This window comes from Lonchura striata, chromosome 5 (genome assembly GCF_046129695.1).
Source record: "Lonchura striata isolate bLonStr1 chromosome 5, bLonStr1.mat, whole genome shotgun sequence".
NCBI classification, from domain to species: Eukaryota; Metazoa; Chordata; class Aves; order Passeriformes; family Estrildidae; genus Lonchura; species Lonchura striata.
Window position 1 is genome coordinate 53,481,266 of NC_134607.1, and position 10,180 is coordinate 53,491,445.

Here is a 10,180-nt window from a genome sequence, read left to right on the forward strand (position 1 = left end):
CCAGTGCCACATTAAAATATGTTGTTAGTTTTGGAATAATGTTCCAGAAAATTATAACCATGGTGTTAGCAGAGTAATAGCACATACTGCTCTTACATCTTTCCCCTGGGAAACATAAGGCTGTCTTGCTTTGATGCACAGAGACTTTCTCAATCTGGAGCACACCATGCACCTTGCTGGGGGACTCAGGAATATTCTTCTGATTACCACTGAAACCATCAGTAAGAGGGCAGTGATATATACCTACAATGCTCCATCATTCTCCTAAGTCTAGATGAGACCTAGGTGAATACAGTTAAAAAGCATGCCCAGAAACATGCAGAAGCAGCAAGGACCATCATGAGGCTGTTGGCACCACCCCTGCCCACCTTCCACTTGCTAGCCTGCATGACTAAGCCTTCATTTAATGCAGGATCCCTTGGGAGCCACTGTCAGCACACATTTGGAGCACAGCCTGTACCCACGACTCTGGTTCTGTGGTCAGGTGTCCTAATTCCTCTGCTGCCAGGTTGCTATGGACTGACACAAATTACATTATTAATGCCTGGCTATAGCTGTTGGAAGCAGTGAACCAGTTTTATTAAGCAGATAAATGCACCACCTTGAAGAAGAATGCATATTTTACCTTTCACAGTACTTTCCCTGCAGTATTTATCCCTGTAGTAGTGAATTACACTGCATGAAGAAGACAATCAGATCATAAAACCTGTATATATTCCTACACAGTGTGATTAACAGAGAAAGGAAATTGCTATTGCTCACACCTGCTATATACATTTTTCCAGATGCTCAGAAAGAACAGTGGTTATGTTTTTTCTCACTTTCAAAAGATAAAGAAAAATATCATCTGTCAAGCTTCAAGAGTAGATCAACAAGCCTCAGGTGAATTTCAAAATAGCAGAATTCAAAGGGCAGAGAGCACACCTAGCAATATGTGCTGCAAAATTCCCAGTACATTAGAAGTGCAATAAATAAATGATCATAACAATAAATCTGTCTTGCATGTAAATAACAATTCACCTTGATGTTTAAATATAGCAAGCAATATTTCCCACTGTACATCTGTTTTGATGCATCTATAAGGCCAAATCATGAAGTGCTGTTCTGATGATCCTAACATCATGGTGCAAGAAACGGCACATAAAAACTAGGTAAGGAGAATTTAGGAAACTGAAATAAATAAAAATATACTCCTGGGAAATTAAAACAACACAAAGTAAATGTGTTCATGACAGTTCATAGAAGACTCAAGGGAATCTATTAGCTGTTTAAAAATTATATAGAAAGGATAACTGGCATCACCCAGTTTTAGGCGCCACATAAGCAAGTAATTCTCACCATATCCAGCAGAGAGGGAGAAGTTCCTTCACTGCCTCATTAGGTCTCTCCAAACTCAGGTGGTTTTGGTTGCCTTGTCCATGGTCTCACTCTCTGCTACCTATGGAAACAGTTTAGACAGCTTTGTTGGCTGATGTTGTGGCTGAGGCCACAGGATTCATCAGCTGGGCTGCCTCAGACACCATGAATGCTTGCCCTAAACATCTAATGCAGGCACAAAAAATATCTTTTCTTCCTTATCTAATACTGCATTAATCTGACAGTCTTTATTCATACATTATTTCTCAAACAAAAGGTTTTGAAATTAATTTAGCTGGTTTCATTTGGGCTTTTTTTGTTTGTGTGTTTTCTGAAGATCAATATAATTTAAACATACCCAATGCAAAAAACAGTCTAGTAATACAAAAAGCAGGATGAAATACATCTGTAAAAGGTAGTTACATTTTCCCTTGACACAGTAGCCTACAGGATCCTAGGTGGTTACTTCTTCCCACAAGGCAGCTGAAGAAACTTCAGAAACTTTCTAGAGAAAAGAAGACAAAATCCAAGGTCTATATATTTTTTTAATACCTAGATAATTTCCAGATATGTGTTTAACTCATTGTATTTCAGAAACTTTTCATTTGATTATAGCTCTTCTTACCAAAATTCCATTTTCTGCCTTCTTCCAAAGGTTTGGTTGTTTTACTGGCACATTGAAAAACCCTGATGGAAGTAGGACAAGGTAGTCTCACAGTGCTGAAGCTGGCTGGTCTGCAGTGTCCTAGGCTGCCTCCTCCACTGGGGCTGAGCATACAGCTCTAACTCATGTCTCCCAGACCATCACAAACATCGCTATCTAAAACCCAAACGCTCATTCCTCCAATCTGTGGAAATATATAGAAACAAATGCACAGATTAATGTTCAGACTTGTAGCTTAAACTATACACATAGTTATAGAAACAAAATATGCTGCCACCAAAAAAATGCAGCCAAAGAGGAAAGACAAGGAAACTGGAGAGGTCAGGAGGACCAGAGTGGACAGCACATTGCACAGAAGCAGTAAGAATACAATGTCCCTCCTTCCCCTCCTGCTTTACAGCTGGGTTAGGTTACTTTTACTTTTACAGACTCACTTTCTAGAGTTCTGTACTCCTCTCATTGGTGGGAATACCAAAATCCAGCAAAACAAAACAGATGCTCAGGTAATGGCCTAAGCAGGTACACATGAAGGTTAAGGGTTTCTATGCTCTTTAGAGCAAGGACAGGTGGCAACACAGAGCTGAGTAGAAATACAAGCCCTTCTGAGCACTACTCAGTTCAATCCTGCCCAAACCAGCTAAATTTTCTGGATGTCACTTTCTGCTAGGTATCACCTAAACCTGTACAGCATTATCCCTTTTACTTTTCATGTCCATTCCCTTATCAGTCACACACTCTTCACTTATTCATAACAATGTGGTTTGGAAAAAAGCATTTCTTCTTATTTGGTATTTTTCCAACTCTGTGCCATTCCTATTCCACTAATACTTGGTCCAAGAAAAAATATTCAGCAGAACATATAGTGTGTATCCAGCAGAAGCTGCTGTGTAGTGTTCTCTGTCAAAGAGAGAAGAGCAGCTAAAGACAGAACTGCAGCTCAGACTGTTATTCCTGAACTCAGGCAACTAAAACAAGAGTTTTCATCACCAGCTTACCATCATTACTGCAAAGAACACCAATTTCTTTTTTAGTTTTTCAACGGATACCACTTTGATTGTCTGGTTTTGCATATAAATGTACCCAGTGTAGATGTTCCATGGTTTTAATCCATTCTCTAGGACATTCTTTTTTTCTTCCAAGGCATCCTGGTTTTTTGTCTTTTCACAGTGTTCCAATTAGGAATGCTTTTTCTTAATTCTGTATTTCTATAATGCATCTAGAGTAAAAAAAAAAAAAAAAATAAATAAAGCAAGTCCTGTAAGCATGAAAACCCAAACTGGCACCAAATTAAAGTAAAAAGCTTTTAAAATGCTTCTAAAAATGCTTTTAAAATGCTTCTAAATTTTCTTTCAAGACAGAAAAAAGATTACAATGTTTGTCTTGGCATGCCATGTTCCCTTTGAAATACTGAGACTATTCTTGATATGTTCTTGTTTTCCTTGTATTTTATTTTAACAAGATGTGTCCTTTGGGAATGCATCATGAGTCCCTTTTCATAGGTTGGCTCTGTCATCTAACTGTGGCATCTCTCCAGTGCCAAGTATGCAATGTATATTTTTGTTAAATGTTATTTAAGTGAGGTTAAGAAATTTTCACAGACCTACGCAAGTCTCACAGACTTTGACACCAGATGTGTTATCTAGTGGTAACCCCAGAAAAAAAAAAAAAAAAAGTGTTTTTTGCAGGAAAGCCAGGTAAACAAGTGTTAGAGCTGTTGAAATAACATGAAAACCTTCTTGAAACAGACTTACTGAATTCAATACAGTTCTCAGTTATGAGTTGTTCAGAAATGTCACAAGTCCTAACACCTCTTCTAACAGAATGCTGCAAAAAGCAGTTTTAAAACCTTGACATGGGAGATAAAGGAATGTGGACACATGGATGGAAGGAGAAAAATGTGTTGATAAAAATGCATGCACTTGATCAGAAAACAGTGACAATGTGACTTTAAAAACTTAAAAAAATCTAAATTTTTAAAAAATCTAAATTCCACAGCACCATGATTTTTAAGCCAGTATCAGGATCCTTTGAAGGGCCAAACTGTTAACCTTACAGTGACTGGGCTGTCTGTACCAGTCACAAATCACAGATGTTGAGCAGTCCATGCAATCCATTGGTCAAATACAACTGTAATGACTGCTTCAAGGCTTTCTCAAGCTTAAATGTTTTCATGGATACTGGACAAGAGAAACAAAGAGCTACATAGGCTGTTTGGAACAAATCGTTACATTGGTCCTCACAGATCCTTTCAGTTGTGGATACAGTTTAGATGCTAAAATTTTCCTAATGTCTAAAACAAATTCAAAATAAAATTAGTCTGCACTAGCAGAAAATTAAAACACTGTCAGGGATGCTTCAGGACATTCAGTGAATATTACAGGCAAACCATTCATCCAGCTTGCTGGCAGCTTATGTTCAAATCCATTATTGACACTCTTCTATTTTTCCATAGTACAGTACTTGAGGATCTCCTGAAGAAAAAAGACCTGAAAAAACAACAAAAAAAATTACTTCTGGAGCGGTTATGATTTCCACTTAAAGCTTCAAACAATCTAGTTTCTCTTTTCTTTTCTTATTGCTTGATGCAAATATAGCACAAAGTACTGTAATGCAAAACTATATTCTCAGTTTCCCTTTGATACAGCTTTCCAGACATCCACAGCATATGTAAATCGTGTGAGTTTTCTTGCTTGTCAGGTCCAAGTTCAGACTGTCTTGGAATTTTGAAATATTTATTAGAGAATTGTATTGTCTTATTGCATCCCTCCCAAGCTTAGTCTTCATTTCTCTTTTTTCCCCCTCTTTTTCCCCAAATAAACAAAAATTAATAGTTATTGTTCCTATTCATGAAGAGGATGAATTCCAGGGTTATGTGATATGGCAGGTAAACAGAAAAACTATCCTTCTTGTGCAAGCCATACATACATTATGCTAAACTTGGTGTAGAGACAGCAAACCTCACAAGTTCTTGGCAACCCAGATTCATCACTGCTTGCAGATAGAATGAGATGACTGGCGGTGGTAGGAAGGCTGATAAGAAGAGGGGGTTTTTCAATTTTTAATTACACTTGGTAATTCATTGCAGAAATTAAGCCTAATATGTTGAGTTGTTTCATGGCTGTGAAGATGTTTCACATGGCCTGCACTGCCCTTGACAGCAGGTGGGGTTTTGGATAAACAGCATCAGGAAGCAGCTAGCAAAAGACAAAAGAAACACTCTTGGAAAAATTATGTTGGAATTTGAGCAACATGTTTTCCAGGCAGCTCAGCTCCTAAGAGAAACACAGATTATTTCAGTTCAAAAGCATTTTTTTCCAACTGAGGAAAAATCCCAGAGATAAAAAACTACACAGCAGTAATGCTTGGCCAAAAGGGTTTGAGCTACTCTAATATTTGTGTGATACATATCAGCCACTGTTTCAGCTTTAGCATCTGAAGACTCAGTGTTAGACTTCAGCCTGAAAAAGAAAGGAAATGAGGAATATCCCACAGAAATACTGCTTCCAATATGGGCTCCTCCTGGGAGCACTCTGACCTGGGTCCTGCCATCCCTCTCACCACTGCATGTTGCAGAGAGACAGCAATGCAAGTGTGCAAAGGCAAGATTCAGCTGCTGTGAGAACCACTCCTGGATGGGTACAGATCTAAGACCTGTTTTCAATCTGCAGGGTTGCTTTCAGTGCATCCCTGTTCTTAAGGGATTCAGATGTTTGGGACCCCAGACACTCATTTGAAAGGCTGCCTGCAGAGAGAGACGGGATGAGGAAAAACTGACAGTAGCTTCATTGTGCAGGTGCAGCATGATTATTATCCATCTCCAAAGAAAACAGGGCTTTCTCAGACCAGTTTCAGATTTCTGGATGAGTTTCCACTGGAATTATCTCCAGCACAAAGCTCACTATCATCTACTTTGAATGTGAGTCACGCACACACATACAGAACCATGTACAGATAATATAACTATTTTAAAAGAGGTCAAAAATAAAGAGAGCACAAAAGTCCTCTTTAGAATGAATGGAAGAGAAAAAACCATATCTAGCAGATGAAAATTTCACCAGTTAATGCACTTCTGGAAGACATTCAACCCTGTGATGTGCAGCATATAAGAACCAAAACAAAACTTACATAACATTGCATTACATTGACATAGTTTTCTAGGTAGAGGCACTGGCTGGAATCCATATAAACATATCCATGGAAAAATAATATCTCATCCACATATACAAGATTTACCAAATAAGAAGAGGTATCACAGCACTTGGCAATTATCATGACATGCACTTCATAAAGTGTAGCTATGAAGAATATCCACTGTTTCCTAATAGGAAATAGCTAATATAGGAGAGAGTTTTATTCAATTGTTTCCTGCCTTGCAAGGAAACAATTTTATCCCATGGATACTACACAACACACCCCTCAAAAGTCTAGGCTTGGTAGCACTCCATATTTTGATGAAACACCAGGACATATTTCACGTTGTCCTAATCCTTACTTTGCTCCATGTAAAGCTATTTTGGAAGCATTTAAGTCTCAATGTCCAAAATAGAAACTTTAATTAACATCTCAGATATGAAGACTATTTTTAAAAGAGTTATGGTGCAGCTCTTATCCTGCTAAACAAAAATTCAAAACATTCAATCTGCATGTTAAACATTACAAAACAGAAAGTGTCACCAGCATCCTCATTTATAAGCATGTGTAAGTATTCTTGTTCTTGATAATTAAGAACTAAGCAAAACCTTGCCATGAGATGCGTCATCAAACTTGTATAGTTGCACAACACCTTGAAAAAAAGACATAAATAAACCCAGCCTTTGCTGAGAATTTAGAAGCATTGCTTCCATTATATTTCAGGGTCTGTATACTTTTTTAAAAGGCTTCTGAATCAGATCTTAATGACTTCAACATAAACCCTTGATAACAGGGTTGAGCATTCTTCTCTTCTTTTCATATTTTTCCTCATGTGGTAAAACAAAAGGCATGAAATTATTCCAGAAACCTTGATCCAAATAGATAAAAGGAAGGAACTGAAGGAGTGCCTGATAATATAATAGACTCAATGTAAAATAAATTTTATTTCCCTAGCCTTTGATTGCTCCTATTCAATCCAGATACTTATGCTTCTTCTGGCCCTCTTGCTACCAGAGCAACCTGCCCAAAGAATTCTCTCAAGCTGTGTCTGTACTGTGGGAACCAGCAGTGTTTTGTAAATGTCAGGTGGAGGCATATCTGGCATGTCTTATCTTGACCTGGGGTGATATCAAGAGCCTGAGCCACTTGTTGGCATCCAGCTTACAAGGAAGGAAGGAAAGGTACACAAATTTATTTCTCTTAATTTTTCATCCTGCAAAAAGGAGAGAATGTAGGTGGACACAGTGGGAGGGCATCACAATGTGGTCCAGTAGGTGCTCCCATTTACACCTTGGGAGAAACCGTACAAGGAAATAAGCAATAAAATTAATCCTTAATAGTGGTACTTATCCATGATTTTGTACATCTTTAAAGCACTAATCACTCTACAAAGTTACAGGCAAAAATATAACTAAATTTCTGTCCACACAACCTTTTTATGAAGACACATAGTGATAGGACAAGGGGGAATGGCTTTAAACTGAAAGAGGGTGTGTTTAGACTGCATAGTAAGAAGAAAGTCTTTACTGTGAGGATGATGAGGCAGTGGAACAAGTTGCACAGAGAAGTTGTGGATGTTCATCCCTGGAAGTGTGCTCAAGGCCAGGTTGGATGGGGCTCTGAGAACCACAGTCAAATGGAATGTATTCCTGCCCACAATAGTGGGGTTGGAAGCAGATGATCTGTCTCTTCCAACACAAAGTATTCTATGATTATGACATCTTTACTAGCAATTGAATAATTCCTAAGCTGCAAAATTACTTAAAAAAAAAAAAAAAAAAGAAATCAAAAGAGACTCAAAAGAGACTCACTCCAAGATAACAGAAATCACAACTTCTACACTTGTAACATCAGGCTGAGCAACTAAAGGAAAAAATGGCATGATGGTGGCTCTGAGAAAACAGCTTTAGTGTCCAAAGCAGCAACAAAACTGCACCAGGAGGAATCATTAGGAACACAGACACATCAATTTTGGAAATCACTGAGACTTATCACAGCAAAATATTATTCAGAACTGCATGATTATAAATGAAGTTTTCATAGGCATTTAGGAAATTACATTCTAGCTAATTCGTAAAATTGGTTAGATCCAAAGATACTTTCCTTATTTCAAGACATGAAAGATGAAGTGGTAAGTGTGCCACCAAGCACCTTTGTTCTTTGTCAAATCAGGAGCACAGTCCACAGAAAAGGAGTGTGCGTGCTTCACTTACCAAGAAATGTCTTGATGCATCTCAAGCTGTAAAGGGAAAAAAATTTAAAGTTCCTTATATATGTCTGAAGTAGAAAAAAATATCAGAACTCCCTAAACATACTAGACAACCTGTCCAAATCTCTGCAAAAATCAACTATTTTATGAATAGAAGGCCCTTCACTTCAAAATGGCACTTAATTTATTTCAATGAAGCCACTACAACTGTGGGAGGAAAAGTATACAAAAACATTTACAGTTGGAGATGCCTGAGATGCCTGAGATTAAAAGTTCCCAGGAAAAGTCCAAAAAGGGCTGGCAAAGCCAGCTCCTCAAAATTGCTAATGTAATGCTAGCAGCAATTCTATTATTACATAATGGCTTTTACAGGTATTCAGCCATTATTTTTTCAGGAAGAATTGGAACAATTTACTGTCTTGTGAAAGTTCCAGATGTGGAAGAATGTTAATTAAACAACAATTTTCAGCTCTATAATTCTGATTTCAGTCATGACTGACTAATTACCCAGCTATATCCATTGAAAGCCAACTGTTATCTTACAGAAAGTTATTGAAACCATTTAAAAAATATCTCTATTTGCTCAGCCAATCTAAATATCAGATTTGTTTTTTTCCAGAATCATAGAAGTTGATTTAAATTCTTTTCCTGGAACTGAAAATCAATGCTGTGCAAGCACAGTATTAAACATGGTTTAATGTCAGAGCAAGAATTACACCACAATCAGCAAAAGGCTCTTGTAACACTGCAGTCAAGCCAATTGTGTATTGTCCCTTTCCAAGATCTCCACTGTTCAGAACCTTTTCAGATTTGTAAGACATTCCTGTTTGACATGTTTCAAAAACAGTGTTATATTGCATAGCTCTTCACTATTATTAAATTTATCCTTTTTTAATGAAGAGACATAGAAACTTCTGCTCTAAATTGTGTGTTATAAGCATAACTCCATAATTTGAGGCAGCTAAAGACTCCCAAAGGCCACCATTGCCCCTTAACCTGGGTGGATTCTCTTCCCACATAGTCCTCCCTAGTTTCTTTTCTTGTTCTGCTCTGAATATGAACATTTTAAAATAACTAATAACTTTTACAGAGTTTATATTCAAGAGAAACTTGGTGATTTTCTGCCATGAAAAAACATTAACTACAAAATTCAATGTAGCTTCTGAAATGAATGTAACTGTCGTTACAATATATCACTGTATTTCCCTTTTCCCTTCCACTCCCTTTCCTCTCTCCAAACCACTCTTAATCACACTGTTGATTTACCTTACCACTGTGAAACTCTTTTAAGAGTGAATTTCACAAAGAACATTCACACAAATTTTTGTCATGCTACCTACTCCATCCAGATGCAATGCAATCTATTTTTACAGCATCTGGAAGTGGGTTGAGATTAGGTCAGTTGGTTAGAGCTTAGTGCTAATAATGCCACGGGTGTGGGTTCACTTAAGAGCTGGACTTGAGGATTCCCCTCTGTCCCTTCCAACTCAGAATATTCTGTGATATTAAAGTGAGTGAACAGCTGTTAGTGACAGATGACACAAAACTATGTCTGTCTTTATTCTTCATGCTGTCAGTCTGATAATACTACTCTGATTGCATTGAAGTTATATTAAATTACTACCTGTTACCACATCCTAAAACTTGCATAGCTAAGGTTTATGAGCTGCTACATGCAGCATCTTTGAGTTCTGAAGCCTCTTCTCAACAAAAACCTGCAAAACCTTCTCAGGAATTTCATACACAGAAAGCAGAGGCAGATGGGATGAGCTGGGCAAATATACTTGGCAGGATTAATGAACTAATAGATCCAAAGATAC

General features: G+C 37.7%; 1 long non-coding RNA gene across 1 annotated transcript; it reads right to left on the reverse strand.

Moving 5' to 3' along the window:
• Positions 1–1,390: 1,390 nt before the first annotated feature.
• On the reverse strand, positions 1,391–2,085 carry LOC110469387 (uncharacterized). Its single transcript, XR_002465235.3, has 3 exons — positions 1,982–2,085; positions 1,780–1,861; positions 1,391–1,438 (listed from the first exon to the last, which is right to left on the reverse strand). It is a non-coding gene; the product is annotated as an uncharacterized LOC110469387 (long non-coding RNA).
• Between the last annotated feature and the right edge of the window lie 8,095 nt (positions 2,086–10,180).